Source organism: Filicampus tigris, chromosome 14 (genome assembly GCF_054856515.1).
Source record: "Filicampus tigris isolate MCC_2025a chromosome 14, RoL_Ftig_1.0, whole genome shotgun sequence".
Lineage (NCBI taxonomy): Eukaryota > Metazoa > Chordata > Actinopteri > Syngnathiformes > Syngnathidae > Filicampus > Filicampus tigris.
The window spans coordinates 9,784,072-9,806,810 of NC_141230.1; the positions used below are offsets into that span (position 1 = coordinate 9,784,072).

The window sequence follows — 22,739 nt, forward strand, 5'->3', positions numbered from 1 at the left end:
ACCCTCTCACTTCTTGCCTGCTTTTGTAATTCCAGTTTAAAACATTGGGTTTTTCGTTATTAAAAAAAAAAGAAAAAACGTTTATGGAAAAAAAACCTCATAAAAAATGCTCATCTCTTGCATGTGCTTGAATTGTGCCGTTACGGGTCATGCATTATTTACTGAAAAATGAATGAAATCCTCTCCTCACCTAGACAACAATACGTAAAGATAGAATATATGATGAGGGAACATCCATAAAAGTGGTAATATTACAGAACTACAATCACTACTTTGGATATAACGTCATAATTTTCAGAATCAGAACAAAGTCTGATGTACACAAACAATCCGCATAGCAGGTGGTCTCCAAGTGTGCACTTTACAGTTGTGATCTGTGATCATCCACCCGTGGAGGTATGCTAGCAAAGTCACAATCTTATGAGAATAAAGTTGTGATTACTTTGAGAGAAATTGGAGGAATCTTCCAAGGGTGAAGTCTTTTCTTTTTTTTTCAGTAAAAATGTTATCTTGCGTAATAATGTAATTTTTTCCAGGATAATTAGTTGTAATTTTATGAGGATAAAGGTACAAGAATAAATCATTAGCACAAGGACATCAAAGTAGAAATATAATACGTTCAGAAGAAAGAAGTATGCTTTACAAATTATAAATTGCAATTTTGCCACTACAACAAGAAAAAAGCCATACTTATCAGAGGGGCAGAAAGTAATCTTCTGACACAAAAGTTGCATTTTTCAAGATAAAAAGGTGAAATTATATGAAAATTGGCATCATTTTTTGCCAAGAAAAATAGTTTTTAAGAGGAAAAAAGGAATCTTGTGGCAATAAAGCCGTTTTTATGTAAGAGAAAAAGTCTGAATTGTACAAGAATAAAGTTATAAACATGCTTGTGTCAACCTCCTCTAGGATTATTTTTAGAATTACATGGTGGTCCATGTCAAATACTCCTGAAGGTTACCCACACCTTCTTTAAAAGATAAAACTTGCACACAAAATGTCTTTCTGTGCTCCCAAGTTTGCATCCAGATTTCCTGTTTTGTCTCGAATCCAACTGCGGCCTCCTCTTGATTGTTGTAATATTTACTTTTGGGAACCTGCTTCAATATAAACTGCATCATCCATAGACAGGATGATGGACTGATACTCGTCTAGTTTCTTTCAATGTACTTTAGCGTGTTAAGTTTGGACATGCCCGCCTTGCCTGTACCACTGACTCAGCTTTGGGAGTGACAACCCAAGATACCCTAGCTACACACGGCCCTCGGCACCATTTGTCAGCAATAAAGTGCTGACATTGAAACTCAATTAAATTAGGAAAGTAAGATAGACTTTTGATTCGGGACTGTGCCTTATCACCATTTTTTTATTATTGGCAAGTAATAAATCTTTGCATATAAGAACAAAAACAAGGATTTTAGGACATTTAAGATCTTCTTCCACTTTTTTGGCTAATACATTTACTCCAGTCATGTGAATGTACTCTGACTTAAGAGAGACATAATGTGCTTTTTATTTTTCATTTTTTTCCCAATTTAAAGCAGTTTCAAGGTGTTTGATAACATGTCTGTGATAGGTTTTGTCAAAATATCCCAAGGCTCGTTAATTATGACACTCTGTACACACAAGTCTCTCTTGCTGAAATTGGCCTGTTTGAACGGCTGGCTGTGTCTCGTTCAAGAACAGATTTTGGTGGTTCTGTATCTTCGCCCAGCCGAGCTGATCAAGTCATATCTGGAGAAACTTAAGTGTGGGTGAGGGGTGTTATTATGCAAATGTGGCCCACTGCTACATAACAGTAGGACGGACGTACAAATCCGCCCGCTCACAGACACATTTTCATAAAAAGGCAAAAAAAATGAAAAGATTTGCCCCATTGTTAAATTTCACACTTGATGAGTGGGCAGTAGGGCTGAACAATTTTGGGAAAAAAAAAATCTACCGGTAATTGCAATTTATTTTTGCCGGAAGCCTGAAGGTTTTGTGTTAACATTGACTGCTATTTGGAATTCTTCAATATAACCTCCACCTTGACTATGGTGCAAGGTCCAGCTGAAGAAAAACAGTCCCAAAGCATGATGTTTCCACCACCATGTTTCACTGTAGGTATGGTGCCCTTTTGGTGATGAGCAGTTTTGTGTGTGAGCCAAACATGTCTTTTTTTCCTCACAAGCGTTTGGGAGATTGCAAATGTGTGTGTGTGTGTGTGTGTTTTGGGGGTTTGGGTGAAGGGGGGGGAAGATAAGTCGAGTATCTCACTACCTTACCATATAGCCCAGACATTTGAAGAGCAAGGGAGAATGTTGTCGGATGTAATAACGCTGTTGGCCTCTTGGCAGCCCCCCTGACCAATTTTCTTCTCATCTTTTCACCAGTTTGGAGGAACGCCCAGTACTTGGTAAAGTCACAGTTGTGCCATATTTTTTCCACTTGATGAATCTCAACTGTGTCCCATGGCATATTTAATACATTGGAAATTCTTTTGTACCCTTCTCCTGACTGATACCTTTGAACAGTGAGATCCCTCTGATGCTGCGGAAGCTCTCTGCATACCATGGTTTGTGTCGTAAGATATGTCTACAAAAACGTCTGCAAAAGAATAATAGAACAGCCAAACTTTTGGTGGGAGTTTAGTCAGAAGTACTTCAAATGATGGAAGGTGTGTGCTGATTCCTATTTAACTTAAGTTTGAATGTGATTAGTTAATTCTGAAAACAGGCACATCCCCACTTATAAGAGGGTATGCACACTTGTGCTCACTTGTGCACCCTTGTGCTCACTTGTGCACCCTTGTGCACACTTGTGCACCCTTGTGCACACTTGTGCACACTTGTGCACACTTGTGCAACCGCATTATCGCAATTGATTCGTACAAGTTATAGGTCACAATGTTGGAAAAAGTTTTGAAATATAGTGTCTTGGTCTTTTTTTCCTCATGAAATCCTGACATTTGAAATGGGGTGTGTAGACTTTTTATAGCCATATTATCTTGAACTTGTGGTGAGTGGACTGAGAAACCTCATCCTAAGTAGTCATTTGTAGGTACAATTTTTTTTTTTTTTGGAGAAATATGTACAGGCTTTATAGTGCCAACTGCTGGATATGATGGAGCGTTGCCCTCCTCACCCCTCATGCAGAGTTGCCATTAAATGCAACTGAGGTGTAATCCGAAAATTTTGATTACCCTAATTAGCTAACAAAGAAGCTAAATATTTGATGCTAGTTTATTCAAATTACTTACTATTGTAAAAAATACCAGAAAAAAAGAGCGAAATTCCAAGTCTGTGAGGATCGAGCCCCAGCGCTGATCATATCCACTCCGAATGCTCCGGCCACAAGCACGCTCCGCTAACGATGGGATTGTAAGGCCAAACAAGAATAAAGAGGAAATGACCAGTCTGTGAGGACCGAGCCACATAGCTCTGATCGTGGCCGCTGAGAACGGGCCTTTGCCGGTTTCAGTCATCAGTCATCATGAGGTGAGTTTTTGCAGATTACTTTCCGGCTATATAAATGGGCTCAGTAAGATCATTGCTGTATGTATTGTATCGCTCATGGCTTTGCAAGAGAATTTTGGAGAAGGACATTACGCAGGCGTTGGCTTTTGTGAAGTTAAAAGGCTGTTTGTCCGGTCGGTGACATAGTGTGACCACAGCTGTCAACACAGTAAGCGCCAACCGGCAAGGCACCGTGTTCGTACAATTTTAATCAATGACAGCTTAATAAATTATTGATTTGTTAGGATATTAAATTAGCCATTGAACATAATTGTGGGGTGCTGCTGTGTTGATGTGAGTGTATATGATAGCTTGGCGTGAGTGAAGCTTGTAATTAGGATGGCTGACTCCCAGGTCTAACTTGAGCAAAGCGGTGTTGTAAAAACAAGATGGCTTTTTGTTTTAATATATCCTTAAATGTTGTCATTTTGGAAGTGGGACCATTCCGCCCAACAGCGACAATATAGAAAATAGGAGTAAATACTGCCACTTTATAGTAGTTAAGATGCCCTTGTCTACACTGGCTTCACAGTGAATTTGGTGTCCAGCTCTGACACTGACGTGTACGCCAATAAGATGATGAAAAAGTGCTATTCCATTCTTTATTCACAGATTGCTCCAAAACTAATTGATAGCATCGAAAAGTAATGCCAGTTTCATTTTCTTGAGAAAAAATATAGTGAGCTCTTTATGTCTATTTATATACCTTAGAGAAAAGTTTTACATTAAATCTTAAATACATACTGAAGAGAATGGAAAATATGTCAACTGGTATTTTTATGGCATATTTTCACAATGGTATTTTTATGGCATACTTTCACAATCAAAACATGGCTCTGTTTTTAATAAAAATCCTGTACTACAGAGAAAGAAAAGCAGTGTCATCTGGTTGGGTGCCACCCCTTTTGGTTACCTTTGAATCACTACACCGAATTGAATATATGTACTTGAAAGAAAAAAACAGCCCTATCTCATGGTGCAGTAAGCCATATATGCTTCAGTCTCTACATTGATTTTGCTATTGAAAAAGAACTGTGTAAAATCGAAAATACATATTGTCCTAAAAAGAAAGGTAACACTGCACTATCTGATTTGGCACTGTCTCTCCTCCCTTTTAGTTAGCTCTTTCAAAACAGTGTTTTCCAACATTTGTTGAGCCAAGGAATATAATTTACCCCAAAACCTCATGGCACAAAACCGGACAAAAACGTTTACAAAAAGTTAGAACACAACTTTATTATTTACCTGCCATCTAGTAAAAGAACATTTGATTGTTCTGCCTGCCACTATATCATGTGTCACTAGCTTACAGTAGATAGCTGCCCAAAGATCAGTTATTTATAATATAAAATTTTTAGACTAATTAAGAGACATTGGATAATTTCCCACTGCAAACTAATGTGCTCCACAGAATTACTGATTTACCATACAGTGATCCCCTTCATATTCGTGGATTTGCTTATTCGCCGATTTTTGTGGGGCAAACCATACTTTATTATTGAATTATTCATCAATTTTCTCTTTTTGTGCTCAGGCCAAAGAAATAACAGTATTTTTTGGGCACAATCTAGTAGTTTGGTGATGAAGTCAGTTGAGGCACTTCATTTAGACAAAGGTTTGCCACCATCTTTTGGCATCTGTAGGCAGTTACAAAAATTTTTAGGAGGTGCCAATTACTCACAGATTTCCACTATCCGCAATAGCGGGGGTTCACTGTAATTGAATCCCCGCTCTGTGTAAAGTACATTTACAATGCTGCCTTAAAATATGAGTGGCCCAATTTACAAGTTTTTACGAGCCGTCATATGGCAAGTTTGAGATACGGGCACTGTACTGACAGTGAACTCAACTCACTTCACAACAATCATCAGTTTGATAGATAGTGAGCACAAGTTGTTTATTGCCTCTCCCATTTGAAATGAACTGTTGAATTAAACAAAAAAGACAATTATACCTTGTGTATATAAAACAATTGCTTAGTTTTAAATAAGTCAGTTTAGCTTAAGGCAAACAATGCAAAATAGTGTATGAATAGTCACGGTAACAGTAATAATGAATGGCATCTGTTTTGTGGTGTTATAACACTTAAAAATGGATGTTTAACACACATGCACACTCACCTAGACAGGTAATATGCCAATACTCACAGACATGTATTCTTTATCCTCGGTAAAGAGGAGCTGAGTCTGCTTCCATGTACGGTACATCCACGTCTGTGTTCAACTGTTCCCAAGTGGCCAAGTCGCAAGCCCCAGACGGAGCAGCACAATGTTCCTTGAATTTAAGCCCCCAAACATTCTGGAAAGTAACTGTTTAATTCTTTACATCATGTTTAATTATGCCATTACTGTGTGTTTTTATAAAGTACACTAATATATCATTTTTATTTTGTGGGGTTATGGGCTGGAACGGAGTAATGACATTTCCATTAATTTCAATAGGAAAAGATGATTTGAGACACCACTGTACTGGGGGGGGGGTCTCAGGCGCCATCTTGTGGTGCAGTGACCCTTATGCCCTTACGTCTTTACATTAATTTTTCCACTGAAAAGGGCTCTGTTGTGTTAAATATTAAACGTTTACGCGAATGAAAGATAAGCAGTGGTACCAGGTGGTGCAGTGCCTTTTCTCCCTTTGGTTAACTTATTTAGAGTAGTCGCATCACTGCTGTGGACTACATACAAAACGTCCCTGCCTATGTCCCTGTACATATAAACGCACTCAGTTGGGCTCGTGCAAAAGTCTTTGAGGTTCATAAAGGGTTAATATCTCTCTCGCTTGTGCTCTGTCTTTCTCTCTCCCTCACTCTTCGTCTCTCGCTCGCCTCGAGTGTACGTTTGCAAGCGGTCCAATCAGCGGCAAGCGCTGCTGCCAGCTGCCAGCCAATAGGAGAGCCGGCAGACTCTGTCGAATTTGAATGAGGAGTGTATCTTTCGGCGCCATTTTCGAGTGAGCAGCGATCGCTCGAGCAGCTGCTGTGTTGTACAGCAGGATGCCCCGGACGTAAGAAACGGAGAAACAGACACCACCAACCGCTGCTTTTCCTTCTTGGATGGACGATGAAATAGTTTCTGTGACAGGGAGAAAGAAGAAGAGGCGGCGTACCGAATGAGAGAGGTAAATGCCGTTGCGCGACATTTTAATTTTGAGTTTTGACGGAGAAGGTGGGGGGCGGGTGTTGGAAGCAGGAGAGCGACCGCGGTGGAGGAGACGTTACTATTTTTTTGGCCAGCTTCGTAGCTACGGGCACGTTAGCTTAGCATTTTAGCATCCATCGGGGGTGAGTGGTGGCGGGGGTGGGGGGACGGCAGGAACGCGCAAAACACAGCGCTCCATTTTCCACCGAGTATTTTTTTCTCCGAATTGCGGGTGCGGTTGCATGTATTCGACGGGGAGGTGTATTCGCGAAAGTTTTGAATCAAAAGTTGGCCCTTTTTTTTTTTCCTCTCTTTTTTTCGGACCCAGTTTGAGCGGGAGGTGCACACAGCTGCCAGGCTCGCTCGCACGGAGCTGCGCAGTGTCAACAAATGCACCCGGAACCTCCACTCACTTTTAGGAGGGAAAACGCACAACCGCAGACCGGGACAACAAAAGCGACATTTATTTTAATATATTCACCCCACCACTCAACATTAACCATGTTGAATGCGTCATAAAAAAAAATACTTAGTGCTATTTAGTCAGAATGCATTGTTATAACATGGGTGGCCAAAGTAAGGCCCGGGGGCCACACACGGGCCACCAAGCACATACATACTAACCCTATTAAGAATCCTATAATTTGTTGTTAAATGGTCGTTTTTTTTCTTTCCGTAAAATTGATATATTTTTTATTATCGAATAATTAGTTGATTGATTATAAATAAAATTATATATACATTATTAAGAATCCTGTAATTTGTGTATAAAATTCGCTGTTTTCTGTTAAATTGGTTTAAGTGTATTTTATTACTGACTAATTGATTTATTGTAAATAATGAAATTGAAAAATTTGTATGATTTTATTTTTTTTAAACATAACGAGCTCAAGAAAAAAAATTAGGCTAGATTAAACCAGTGGGGGAACAAAACATCAGTTTCCTTGCATCTCAGTGAAGATGTTTTGGCATAAACTAATCATTTTGCAGTGGTCTATTACATTATGAAATATGTAGCAAGTTATTTTACTGTCAAAATAGAATTGGTAGTGTATGGTGGTCCATGCAGACAGGGTGGGTTAGATTCCTGGTCAGTGCCCCAATACCAAGCCACAGCCAGTCCAAAACCTGAGTTTAAAAAATATGTATGGATTGCATCAGAAAGGGCATCCTGTGTAAAAGCTGTTACCAAAAAAATCATGTGAGTGATTTGCTGTGCTGACCCTTGACGCATCAAGCCAGAAGTCGCAACATTTTGTAATTGAAATAGACTACGTATTTTATTTTATTTGTATTATTTTTTACCTCTTCTCCGAATGACCAAGCCCACCTGTCCATTAAAATAAAATCTATTGTGACCAGTGAACGCAAACGTTTGCTTGCCCAGGATTAAGATGTATTGTGTCCTGCCTTTGTGTCCTTTACATATACAGATATTTTATTGTTGTATTAACCTGCCTTAAAAGTGGTGTTTGTTCATCAAAATACCTTCCAACAATTTGGTCTCACATACCCACTGGCTCCGACATTGTCTGCGGTATTCAAATAAAAAAAAAAAAGTTTTCTCTTCCATCCTTATACAATGCTGGAGAGTAAGCTTCAATTTTGGATGCTACAAGCATGTATATTTGACCACACCCCCCAGTCTATCCTTCTTCCTATTATGAGTCATTTTAGTTTTTTAATCGAGCAAATGTTCATTCTCTTGATACATTATGAGCATTTATGTGCTCGCAATCTTCCTCTATGTTTGAACCGTTTGTAGAATAGCACAGCGGGCCCGATTAAACGTTCTCGCGAGCAGTATATGGCCCATGGGTTTTAGTTTGCGTCCCCACGTCTAAAGGGAGATTGGTTTAATATGTTACATAATCGTAGACCTTCCATTCTTTTTATGGAATTGCAAAGATTTGAGTGGTTGGTATTATCAGTCTTTATAGAAACTACAGTATTTGTGGCATCATATTTTGACTCAATTTGTGTGAATTTTAGAAACGATGTTTTTTTTTTAAGGTGTTTTCTGTAGTGTGCTGCAAATGACTTAATGCAAAATGGAGGGAAATTCGTCTCCCCTAGCAGAGCATAAAAGCATGTGGAGGAGGAAATTACAGTAGTGTAAAATCTGATATTTTGTCTGTGTGTGTGTGTGTGTGTGGGGTGGGGGGGAAATTCACATGAACTCACTCCAGCAAAAAAAAAAAATGGCCAGGCAACTTTAAATGACATTCATTTTACTCCCTCACGTGCACCCTTGTGTGTGCTGTCATGCTCCAGTGTAACATTCACATGATTTTAGAAATCTAGTGCAACTGTGAAACCACTATTTATTTCAACACAATAGTAGTAGCAATCATAGGGAATTAAATTACTTTAATTATGATGCAGTACATTTTTTTAAAAATACTTAACATCCTTCTGGTGAACTGCTGGGCAGATTTTTTCCCCCCCGCTGAGCTCGCAATGGTATTCAAATGTGTCAGAATCACTCAATATTAACAATGTTATTTTCAGTTTTACTCAATCTGGTGCTTTGTGTTGCTCATTTTTTAGTTTTGTTACATCGGGTCTAATCTCGCGAAGAGTGTGCATCAAATAGTAATAGTATCATCAAAAGCTCTTAGTAATAATAGTATATCATGTTGTAGTAATCCAGTAGCCTCATTCATGTATCACTTTCTGTTGTACGTTATTGGTAATATGGTTATTGAAAAGCAAACATTTTCAGCTCAGAAGTATCATGTTGATTTAATGCATTTTTTTTTTAAATCATGATTTAAAAGCATAACAGACACAAAAAAGACAAGAAAGCGGATGCTTGCTAGGTAATCAGTAAAGCATGTTGGTTGACTTCCACGTTTTGTCATTTCAAACACCCCCAATTGTATAAAAAGTCAAGCCAATGAATCTGTTCCAGGGTCAGTCGCAATCATAAGACTTTTTTTTTAACTGCGCAGACATTGTATCTAAATTCCTAACTGGCATACGAGTGGGAATACTGTGATGTGGATGAATCTGTTCCAACGCCAAACTGTCATCATCATAAAGATTCAAAGTGGACAGACATTTAGCATTTGTAACTTTCATCAATGCCATGCTTTCAAAGTCTAAAATAACGTAAAACTACACACCCTTTGCAGACACATAATGGGCAGGGAACAGGAAAATGTTTGTGGAGCCAAACAAAATTGTGTGTTGTGTAGGGTTTTATATTAATAAAATGTACGTGTATTGTTAAAATTGTACTGAGCAATTTCCTTCTATTATATGGATGTGTGTGTGTGTATATATACATTTTATATATATATATATATATATATATATATATATATATATATATGCGTGTATGTATATATATTACATTACATTTTTTACCTCTTTACCATCGATGGTACACAAAAGAAAATATCCGAAGTTTAAAAAAAAAAAAATCTTTTGAAGTTAATCTTTCAGATGCTCGCATGCTGGTTGTTTGACCTCCAAGTTTTGTTTGTCTTTTGGGTGTGTGTTCATGTAAAGAGATGATTATTATTGTTTTAGTTAAATGACTATTATAACTATGATGGTAGTATTGCAGTTTGGCTACCTGTTCTCTGTCATTCTCTTTTACAACAGTCTCTGTAGAGCGTCGTCGCCGTTTCAGACTGTGACATTCTGTGACTCATCACTGTCTTCTTCCCTGACCCCTCCAGCAAAATGGACTCCCACCCCCACTGCAACCCCTCGTTTCTGGTGCGTCTTTTCTTCTTCCCCTTCTTCATGCTCACATGTGTTGTAAGCGCACCCCCACCCCCCTCACCCCATCCTCCACATACACCCCCGTAACTCTTCTTCCTTTCTGCGCCGCTCAGCACAAAGTTTACGCCCTATTTTGACCGTCTGTCTTCCATTAGTATTAGGTACAATACAAGCTGTCATGTTTGCATGCCAGCTCCCTCGTAGACAAGTGCTGTGATAGTGTAAGTAGTGTAGGCTGTCTTCTATGTTCTTGTTAATCTTGTAGAAATGATTTTTGTTACCTTGTATCCACTATACACGGAAAGAGAAATGGCATAAGATTAAGGCAAAAATCTTTTCTTTTTCTTTTTTCTTTTTCTTTTTTCTTTTTCTTTTTTAAAGTATGTGCTTAGCTGCTCCAGTACTTGTTTTGGTCTGTTCCAGCATTATTCAATTTAGTAAGCTGCAGGGAGCAAAACGGTGTGATTTCCTTTTTTTTCCTCTCACCCTTTGCCAAAATAATAAGAGTATGTCCTGTGAACAAAGTCAAAATAATGAAATTTGTCTGAAGATTTACTTCCTTCCAAAATAAATAAATAAATAAAAATACAAAGACAATCTACCTTGTAATTGAACACTACATTGCACTGTTTTTGTAATTGACGTGCTTCTGGTTCTTTTTATTTATTAATTTGTTTTTCATGACTGGGAATTCATGTTGTGATTTATGTGCATTTGGTTATTTTTATTTGATTTTTTTAAGTGGAGCATGTACCATGGTTAGAGGAATCTGGTAAACAATTGTTTTCCTTTATTTTGATGAAGGCATTTCTGAGAAGGAAATACATATGTCATTGGTGTGCTTCTTATTTATTTATTGGTGGGGGCGGCTTCATAAGCTGTGCCGGTGAATCCCTTCCATTGTAGGTCATTTGAGGTGACGCTACCACAGTGGAGCAAGATGCGTTCTCATTGCATAGTTTGCTTTTCTGCCACATCAGTTCGAGTGCTTGGTAAATCGAGCCACAGTGTTAATCTTGTGTTTAAGAAATAAAAAGACACTAGACTGGGGTCCGAAAATATAAATCAGCTGCAAAGACCTTTTATCTTCAGATGTTCTTCACCACTGGTCAGTGTTTGCTTGCCATCGTCATACTTTGTATAACCGAAATATTTGCTCCCTTTGAAAAGTAAACTCATTTGGACTATATGGGTGTACCACTTCCATGCTTGTGTTATGCGATGTGCTATTTGTGGAATCGTAGTAAAAACAATAAAGGTGGGAATACCAGCAAGAAAAATATTGATATTGGATGAATACCATACTACAATACGCCTTGGAAGTGATGTAACTATAGGAGGGGGGGTAGCTAATTAAGGTTTACAACAAGATTATACTGATCGAGTGTGATGAAGAGCAGATTATTTAAAAAAAAGACGGATATTTTAATGGTGACTTTGATTTTGACACACTGGCTCAATTACTAATAGTAAAATAATAATCCAGATTATTTAGATTGGTACTGCAATAACGATCAGTAAACATGGTTTTTCACTGATTTCAAAACTGGGTATTTTATTCAACTACCAAAAATCAACTTTAAATATAACTTAAAAGAGCTACCAGAAAATAAATTACAATCAAATGAAATATTATCATTACAACAGCATGATATTTAATGTTTATCTAAAGAGGTACAATTTTACTGTCTAATGAAAGAAATAAAATCAATTCATGCGGCAAAATGAGCAGGCTAAATTTCTTTTTTCTATTCTATTTCTTATTCTTAGTTAATTAATTGTATTTATTTGAAGGTTATTTAGTGTTAGTAATGCCCCTAGATACAGTACTGCTCACCAATGGGAGATGCACATTTGAAGTTGCATTTGACTGGTCAAAGTTGGATGAAAGCATACAATTCCATATGAAACTTACTGCATGTCTTTGCAATTCACATATTGCACAGGCCATTATCGCAATGACAATATTTTTTGTTACATTGTCCTTAATTTGCGACTGAACCTGATTTCTGGATAATGAGTTGATGTTAACGACAACCTAATCCTAATCCTGCATAGCATTGCTACGGCTATCTTGACTGTGTTCCCGACCATACATACCAAATAAACGGGTACCCGAGGCAGAAAAAACTCTAAGGCCATTGAGTGGTGAGCAGACACTGTTTTTTTTTTTTTTTTTAAATCAAGTTACTCAAATTAATCCAGGACTCTGTTCAATTATTAAAATAATCGTTTGTGAAGGCGCACATAGAACATATTGTAAAGGAAATTTTTTACTTGGCTTTGCCGTTAATTATTTCAATTGACACTTGGCGGTCGCAGGAATATTCAGATGGTGCTGCTGTATTTATAAGTCACTCCTATAGAGAGATGGGAAGTAACGAAGTACAAATACTTTGTTACCGTACTTGAGTAGTTTTTCCAGTACTTTGTAATTCACGGAGTATTTATTTTTTAGAATACGTTTTACTTTAATCTAGTGGTAAGCGATATGACGTTATTAGATCGTTAAGGACTTTAACGTGTTGACCCTCTTACGAAGCCAAAAGATCGTTTGATAGTCTATAGGGCACATTCGGTACAGTTTAGCTCTATGGCGGCTCAGAGCCGCTGACGTATTTCCGACCAACCAATCACAGCACGTACAGTGCTCCGTACGTGACACTCCCGCCTCCCTGTTTGTTTGTATAGCAGGAAGCTGTGGTGGCAAGTCGCTACGAAGCAGAGTTGGTCCCGAAAAGAAACTCCACATCCACAGTGCTGATTTGGTTTGACGTTTCCCTGGAGGACAAGGCATAAACGAGTTATTTACAAAGTTTGCAGGGACTACATTTGGACGATGGCAACACGACGAACTTGTTTAATCACTTGCGGAAACAGCATCCAAAACACCACGCCCACGGCCACACCAATCGGAGATCAGACACATGGCAGCCAGAGGCAGATGCTAGCTTCAAGCTAACACAACCCCACGGTAATGCGGTAATTTAGGGCATTCCATATGAAAAAAACAAGCAAGCGGTGGAAAGAAGTAACTGAGGCAGTGACTTATTACCTTGCTAAATACATGATCGTATTGAGTAATTTTGTAAAATTATAATTTAATTGGAAGGTTGAGAAGAAGTAAAATGATCCATGACGTGGAGCAGGGGTGCTCACACTTTTTCAGCATGCGATCTACTTATAAAATGACCAAGTAAAAAATAATCCACCTACCGGTTACGGTATGATTTGCACTAGGGATAGACCAATATGCTTTTTTCACTGCCAATACCGATTATTAGTAGTCAAGGAGGCCGATAACCGATATTTGAAGCCGATATTTATTTGTAGAGAAAGGGGGTAAAATGGTGTCAAATTTATGAAAAATAAAAACTCCAACACTTGACTTAGTTTAAATGCCTAAAGCCCATGTTTATTAAACAAATTTAGTGATATACAAGATGTTAAAGCTTTTCTAGATCTTAATAAAATAGACAACTTTGTTTTAAGTCTCACAAAAAAGTGCAGGGAGCTCCTGGGCTCAGCTGCATGTCTTATAGTTCAACGAAAACAAACATCTCCTTACAGTAAATAGTTTTCTAAAAATCCACTATAACTGAAATGTTTATCTTTCACACATCTTTGTTTTAAAATTCAAAAACATAAAAGTGAATCCTCAACGCAGCTACTAGCCAGAAAAATGAGCATGTTTCCAAGACCGGACTTTCACATGCAGTACTTTGCCGTCAATTTTTGCACCATGTACAGCACTTGGAGCGGTGGTTGTTTTAAAGTGCTCTATAAATAAAGTTGAGTTTAGCTTTTCATTACGTGGCTTACAAACAGACACGCACACACTGGCACTCACTCACGTCTTACTTTTATCACCTTTTCCCGATATTATCAGCAACTTCTCTCAGGAGCCATGTTATTCACAAAGCAAATTAACTGTTGTGACATTGGTGGAGTAGTTAGCTTGAGCCGCATGACAGCGTACTGTGGCGAGCAGAACTGCCCCTTGTGTTTATATGACATGGAAGGGCTCATAGTAATGTTACAAGTGAGTTATAGTAGACTGAAACTTACTAAAATTTCGGCGAAGTCTATTGCATTGCCTTGAACTACTAACTCGCTGACTCCCGTCGTATATGTGCCTAGCTCGTCCAGGAGACAGAGAGAGCAGGGAGCAAGCACGCAGCTTTACGCTGATTGGCTGTTACGCACTGCACAAGGAACCAATCAAATGGTGCTTTGGGCGGACCAATCTGCCAATGGAGGCAGGGCCAGTCGTGCAGCAAACAGAGAGAGAAGCATGCTGCAGCAAGCACGAATAAAGCAGTTTTTAATTTATCTGCCTTAAAATGGGAAAAAAAAGTCTGATACCGATAATCGCCAAAATATCAAATATCGGCCCCAATAATCGGCCCGACTGATAAATCGCGATTGACGTATTGAACACCCCTGTTGTGGAGTGAGTCGCCGTTCATTAGTAAACACTTGATTTCAAGAGGTGGGTCTACCTGCATGGTTCATCACATCACACTTAAAACCAATCCAGTCAGTTTAAAGGGTGTGTTAAGTAACAACCTTTCAATTTAATAGCTTTCAAATTATATGACATGAGGAGGAAACATAAGTACATTTCAGAGCCTGTACCTTTTTACTTTCACTTGAGTAATTATTTGAATGAATACTTTTACTAAAGTCATTTTTTATACAGCTAATTGTACTTTTACTTAAGCACAGAATGTCAGTACTTTTCCCATCTCTGATCCTATATGAAATCCACAATGCACCTTTTTGATGCCCGATCCACACAATCATTACGCGTCGGGATTGCAGTGCCGTTGAACCAGTTTGACTCGACCTTATGTTGCTCTCTTTACTCAAGTCAAAGTCAAAGATTCCCATCCAGTCCAGTTTTGATCTTGATTCTATTCTGCACAAATTCACTTTTTATTTACTCAACTGCAGAGAGCTCCAAGCATCTATTAGGGGTGGGGCTGAAATTGTACAAATGTATTGTATTGACGTTAACTGTGTATGTCAGCTTTACAGATGCCACCTTTACTTTACACGTATCTGCTGTGGTAAAGAAGTCTACCACGATACATTCAGTCAAGTGGACCGGGCAATTAAGTGCTTGCCTTTTATCTGCGTGAAAGTATGTGTTTGTTCGAGCGCACGTTTTAAAGTCCTGTGTGTGTGTGTTTAAAAGAATAGCAATAGTTTCACATGCTTTGAAGCGCTGCCAGTGAGTTTGGGTTTTCATCACCTCTGGTTTGTTTGCGGAAGAACTACTTAGCAGATAACTTTCTTGGGGGTGGGGCATGGAGCAAGCACCATCTGACCGAAATCCCCCACTACCCTTCTACCCCCATTTTAGTAAGAAGTCGCATTCAACATTTTTCTTAATTCATCATTCAATTGTGTATTCATCTATTGTCATGGCTTGTTGGGCCAGTTGCTACATTCCAGCGTCATGGCTAAAATGTCAGAGAGGCTGGAATGGGTGACTTTTTATCGTCCGCACCATTTCACTGAGTTGGTAAAGGTATAATGTGCAGGGTTGGGCATCGTTTGAATTTGATTGATTCTGGGTCTTTTAGGGGCCAGGTCAGAAAGTTTTGCATGTTTTTTTTATTTTTATTATTATTATTCTTTTATTTTAAATGTTTGTTTTGAAATTGTTTTAGTTTAGGGGTGTCCAAACTAGAGCCATCAATTTTTTTATTACCCTCGGCAAAATGGACATAAGTGTTTTTCACAGGAAAGCGACGATTTGATACAACCAGTGTCATTTGTCTGCACTGGGTGGCAAGGCCGGAGAAAATAAGTTTGTTCTCATCCCTCACTTCTTTGCTTTCAACTAAACACACATCATTCGGTAACACCACTGGCCACCCCAAAATCCTGAAAAATCATTTGAACCTTTTTGATTATTTTTTTAAATTACCTAGCAGTTTTATTTTTATATACAGTACATATAAAAATAAACATTGTAGCTTTGCAGATCTTCACCTATACTGATGGATTGCTTTAGTGTGTTAAAAAATTAAAGTTATCAAAGTGGCCCTTGGAAGAAGAAAAAATTGGACACCCCTGGTTTAAATGAAAAAGCTAACCTGTTATTTTTAGATGGAATTCTCTGAATTTGACTATAAATAACTTATTTTAACTTATTTCGTTTTTATGAACGTAACTATTAATTTCTCACAGGGTTATTTGTAAACTATTATTATCAAACCTATGTATTTGAACTTCTTTTACTGGAGAGCTTTATTTTTAAAACCTAAATAAATTTACACGATGTAACTTCAGTGTTCACAAGCTGCTACCACTGATGGGCTTCGCATGTGAGCACTTCTTTGTTGGTCTCAGCAACTTTTTGTTTGGGTCGGCCGTCGTGGACGAGACACCTAAACTTTTAAAATGCAAACAATTCCGGGAGAATCCGAATGTTAGTCCCGGTTCGTATTGCTTCTCAACACTCGATACTCAACTCTAGTAATGTGTAAGGGTGAATTATTATAAAGATTGGGTTGTGGTGCTGCTATGGTGAAATGCCCTTTTGTCTATATTATATTTTAAACATGTCACATAACATTCAAGTTAAATACTGACCTCAAAAGAGTATTTTTGCACATTGAAGAGTAAAGATTTAACTTACTGTACGTTTTGTTTTCGTATCAACCGGGAAAACAATCCATTCAAGGGGTCTAATTTTCTTGTCTTGTCTAATGAGGAAACGCGTGTTGTGAATTTTCCCGCCCTCAAGGAAATATCGCAAATAGAAAAAATAGGTTCAGGCTGTAACCATTATTAAAAATATTAAAAAGCCATTTTTAAGTAACTTTCTACTAGAGCTGGGCTATCCAACTGTGTTTATTATCATCATTTGTCATCTGCAGCAAACTGCATGTAATTATAACATCAGAGGAAGCTAGATTTGATGGCCAAAAGCTTTCACTTATCAATATTATGCCACACAGTTTCCACAAGGTGACAGACTGAACAATACAGGAAAGTGAACAATATACACAATTAACAGTCAATGACAATGTATAAATAATGAGATGGATGAACGAATACTATTAATTTGGGAGTAAATAAACTAACAACAACAAACCCGTAATGACTAATAACCATTTACAAAAAAAAAAGCCACCTAAGGTATGCTGGGTAGTGAGTACTCTTTCAAACTACATAAGCATAGCAATTTGCATTTTGAGCCCTATCAAAACACAAAGAAGAATAAAACAGAATTACAGATTTTTATCCAAAACATTTTCAAGGTACTGCTTATGACGGCCCAGTTGGGGTTTACCGTAAAACTAAACACACCAAAAAAATAATTACACACTATATATATATTAAATAGACAAACATGTATTGTTTTTAACACATCGCTAGCGCAAGATTGATATCATGATTATTAAATTCATTGATATCAAAACTTACTAAGTATTTATTCAACTACTAAAATTTGAACACTCTTTTCTTTTTATCAAGTACAAAATGACCTTGTAAATATCATGTAAATTTCAAGCCTTTTGCATTTTCTATTCTGCGTGCTATGTGGAAATGTGTTGGTCTGACAAAAAATGTCCTTGAATATTTGTATTCTTCAATTTTGAGGAAAAGAAAATTTCTTGAATCCTTGAAAACTTGAAAACAAACAGAAGCTAGTAACAAATAACAAGAGAAGCCAAAATCGAAATCATGATTTAGATTTCAATTAAGTGTCCAGACCCACTTCACAGTTAATGTTGCAGTACAGCTTTTCATACTTTAATTTAGACAATTTTGCATTAGTATGAAGTCATGTATGAAAGTGGGTCAGACTCCCAATGTACAAGAATATTTTTTGACAAATTCTGAATTATGACCAGAGGTGTGAAGTTCCTGTTTAAAGGGGGAGGAGCATTTTAACTATATAAATGCCCTAATCACTGATGTATTACTACTCACAAAGAGTCTATTTATGACACATTTTTACTACAGTGCCATCATTGACCTTTACTTCCTTTCCCTCGTGACTTGATAAAAACAGGCAAAGTCAGCCCCATTTGCTCCGCGAGACGGCGACGTATAACGTCAGTGTCACCGTCCCGCCGACTGAGTACAGAGGGTTACTTGACCCTTGAACTGCGAGGTCAGGTGACTCTTTGAGGCCATTGAGTGGTGAGCAGACGCTGTAGTAAATGGCTTAAAAGGGCTCGCCCTCAAAGGCTGACATGTCTGGACATGCTTCCTGAAAAGGCTGGCAGGGACAAATTAGGGAGAGGTTCTAGTTCATAATGGGAACGCTCCTCTGGGATTTAAAAAGAAATTAACTGAGAAAGCACACTTGTGTTTTTAGACTCATTATCCCGACTTGGTCGGTTAGGATTCTCTTTTTTGTATTATCTGACATGGAAACTAGCAGGAAAGGGAGAATTGCAGTGGAACATATTTCTTCCCATAGGAAACAATGTAAAGTGAATTCATACTGCATGTTGCATCCTCAAAACAGTCACCGCCATAAAGCCTTTAACTGTATAAGTAACAGTTTACCATGCAAGTATAAAGAGATAGTAACCACAGGATTATAAAGCAGAAATAAAGTAAAAGCACTCACCCTTTGACAGACACGTACTGGAGGGAGAGGTGTTTGCAGAGTGATGCCGTCAACCCGTGGTGTTAATGGTGTTGTTGAGATTACTGCGTTTGTCGAGAAAAGCCGAACAAAAAGTAACATGCATGAATTGATGATCAACCGGCAAGTTATGGTCCATGGGCGGATGCTTAGGGAGTCATGCTTTAGATAAAGAGATCGACTTTAACAAACGACGCCACAGAATACCTTCAGACGCTGGGACCCCAAAGTGTCTTGTTTTTTTTTGTTTTTTTCCTCCAAATCGGGGTTATCGTCATTTTGCTAGCTTTGGCTAGCCCGATTGCCGCATGCATTAATAGATTCCTGCCAGCGGCAGCAGGACTACCGAATAGAACAACAAGGGCAGCGATGCAAAGTGAAGCTTCGTTGCTTGATTATGTTCATTAATACATGGACAATAACTGCACGCTAATGAGAACTTTATTCATCATATATGTTTTAGGACATCACGCACCAATATCTATGTGCCTTTACAACACTGTTCCACTTGTTCAAATATGGCATATACGGGCTCCTTGAAGTGTTGCTAATGGTGAGTGATATTTTTAATCGTTTGTTTTTATTTGCTTCTATGACAGTGTATCAAAAAAATTACTCAAATGAAAGCGATCATTGGTACTAAAGAGTGTGGGGACCGCTGCCTAGTGCATTGTTCGAATGTCAGTGCTAAGTAAATATTTTATTGATTTTGTAAGTGGATTGTCTTGATCCAGTCGACATGATCGGAAATCAGGGCCGATCACGTCATTTTCAGCTTATCGGTATCGGCTGAAAAGGATTGTGTTTTTAAATGTTCTTAATTTCTAAAGTCAAGAATAAAATACTACTTATACACTGATGATTTACAGCCATATAAAAAAGGTATCATTTTGGGAAATCTTCATTCAAAATAGATAAATAAAATAATTGAGACAATTTGCATTGCAGAGGCATTGACCGGGACTCGGTATCGGCATATACTCAAATCAAGTGACTCGGACTCGGGGAAAAAATGTGATGTGGAAATCCCTATTTCCTATATGATTGTTCTTTGAAGCATTAATATTAATCTTAGCAACTGCAAAACCTTGATTTTAGTGATAATAGTGTACAGTATAAGGAGACCAAATATAAAATAATCACTAAAACTTGATGTATTACAGTATATCAAGAGTATACGTAGGGAAAGTGCAACTTGGCTCATGTTGGACCCTGATCATTTCAATCAAATCTGGCCAAGCGTATTAAAATACACAATGTGTTGCCACATTGACTTGCGGCGTACGTAATCAAATGGGACACAACAAACATGAATCAAGCTTTGCCAAGAAATGACGCGCCTGTTTGATGATCATTTTAAAAAGTGCGCGGTTGTATGCGTGACATTCTTGCATTCACACCAGTTGTAAGTAGAAGAAGTGTTGGATTGGCCTTGTATGCAGCATTTACTTTTCTTAAGTGGAAGTATGTGCACTGTGCAGTATGATCTTGTTAAACCATTTGCACTGGCCCCTGCACTCGTGTGTGTTGGAAAGGATGATGTTAGCAGACCCACTGAAAATGACTCTTCCTTTCAGGTCCATTGAGACCTCTGCTGGTAACATCACAGCTTCACTCAATACACAAGCATTACGTGCGTGTCGTGGCCTGAGGCTGTTTATTTACTCAGTAAAGGGGTATTTTTTCGGACGTCAGGCGTATTTGGATGGCTGAACAGCTGCAGCTTTACAGATACCATGCGCATTGTGACACAGAATAAATTCAATGCTTGTCACATGACCCCGCCACTTTCTTAAACAATTTTTCCCATAGAACATTTTTGGAGCCAAAAAGTCAGTTGAAATTTAGCATTCGGTAAAAATTACAGGTACTTTCCAAAGGCAAAATACGATGGTTTGCGATCATCTAAATAGTTTGAAATATCCTTGCGGCACGAGTGTAAAGAGGTCTACCTTGATCAAATGTAAAAATTAACTAAAACTAATTAAAACTTGTATGTTTTTTTTTTTTTTTGCTTCGGTGCCATGCAACTGTGAGATAACAAAACACTCAACCCAACACGTACAGTGTGGTGACACTTGAATGTTACTGTCGTGAATGTCAATGAATTAATAATTAATTTGAACATTCTTAACTGTCATACAAGTGTGTGACAAGTTAACCCCTCTGAATGGGAAAACAAACAAAACACTGGCAGAGGCTGAATGCAAAGTTTTGTAAGCATCTCCAATTTTTTGTCTACTCGTCACACAAGTGTGGATAGGCGCTTACTCTTTCACGAGTTTCATTGAAGCTATCCCTTCATTTTCAAAGAAAGAGTAAAAACACCCCCAGAATACTTTGACTGAGCTCTCATGAAATACAGGGAACAGCCTCTATTTGCGAACGACAGCGGCATCATGAGCCCTGTAGCGAGTAATTGAAGACCAAAACCCCAAAAGGTTTGTAATCGCCCATAAACTCCACAAAATGATAGCAAAGCACTTATTTTCTATTAGACAAGGCTATGGCCTGACTAAATGAAGCTCCTCCTTTCATTTCAACATAGTTGCTTGGTGCTAGATTGCACCAAAGCATTACTTTTCTTCTATTAGACATGACTTTGACAAAAGCAGCAAAATAGGTGAGTATTTCTGCAAATAAATAAGGATAGGGTTCCTAGATATTTGCGAATGCTGAACTGCGAATATGCGAAGGGGGTTCTCTGCGCTGTCTCGTTTGACTTGATGTATGACAATAGTTCAAACTCTGAACTTTGGTGTTACTTTGGTGAAGTATTTTATCTCTGACGTTATTTTTCCATTGTTTGTTTCAGGCTGTCCCATGTGACAAGAGCACCGAAGCGCGTCAATCTGATAATGACTGTTGTGGCAGTGCCGTAGCAGCACGGAATGGTTTGTGGGTTACAATGAGATGCAGGCCATACCGTGCTGCCACAGTGAAGCCCGACCCGCTCGTCCCGACGGCACCCCCACTCGCTCCGCGGCCTCATATGTAGCGTATCGGCGCAGGTCACTTGACTGTAGCAGCACGTAAATATTGGAGTGGACTCTCTCAGCCAAAGCCTCCAGTATTGATCGTGCTGCTGAAGCAAAGATGACCACTCGCTCACAAACGCATCCACCAGAGTAAACCCTGTTGTAAGACGTATCCATGTTCCCATGAATAAACATGCTGGATATAAAATTTTGTCTCTCTTGTCATGTCCTCATATTTCCACTCTATCTAATAAAAACATTCCACCTGACAAATAGATGCCATCAAAATACTCAGTTTATAAGTACTATTGTTGACACACAAACATTAACGGTGAAGCCCATTTGAAATTTGTTGCTAAACCAAAAAGCAGCACATGAATGGTACTTGTGCAGGACTTTAAATGACAGTATTATATTTTTCCATACTAATCACATTATCTCATTTAAAACTTGCCATTCAATTGTAATACACTGCTAACATTATTTAATATTATTCCAAAAATCTACCCTCCTTAAGGATCCTGCAGTTGGGTGAATAAATCTCCCTATTGGCCATTGTTAGAGGAAATACATATACAGTACAAACGATTTACTTAAACTTGAAGCAAGAGGGCTTTACGTCCCTGCTTATTTTGGCTCTCGGTCCAAAGTTTGTGAAACACTCACATGCTTCCATGGTTCATTCAGTTATTACCTTTTTCATGAAAACGTGACAATTTTGCAAATAAAAAACTCAGGAGGAACTGTACGTAACTTTACAAATCCTCACAAT

At 38.3% G+C, this 22,739-nt stretch overlaps 1 long non-coding RNA gene across 3 annotated transcripts in view; it reads right to left on the reverse strand.

Annotated features, from left to right (window-relative positions):
- Positions 1–19,370, reverse strand: part of LOC147136253 (uncharacterized) — a 52,950-nt gene extending 33,580 nt beyond the window's left edge. For 2 of the 3 annotated variants that reach the window (XR_015089653.1, XR_015089654.1), the window contains exons 1-2: positions 19,197–19,370; positions 18,972–19,054 (exon numbers count right to left, since the gene is read on the reverse strand). This is a non-coding gene — a long non-coding RNA (uncharacterized LOC147136253). Of the gene's footprint in view, positions 1–18,971 lie in introns of all 3 variants that reach the window. The other variant, XR_015089652.1, reaches the window with a different exon arrangement.
- Between the last annotated feature and the right edge of the window lie 3,369 nt (positions 19,371–22,739).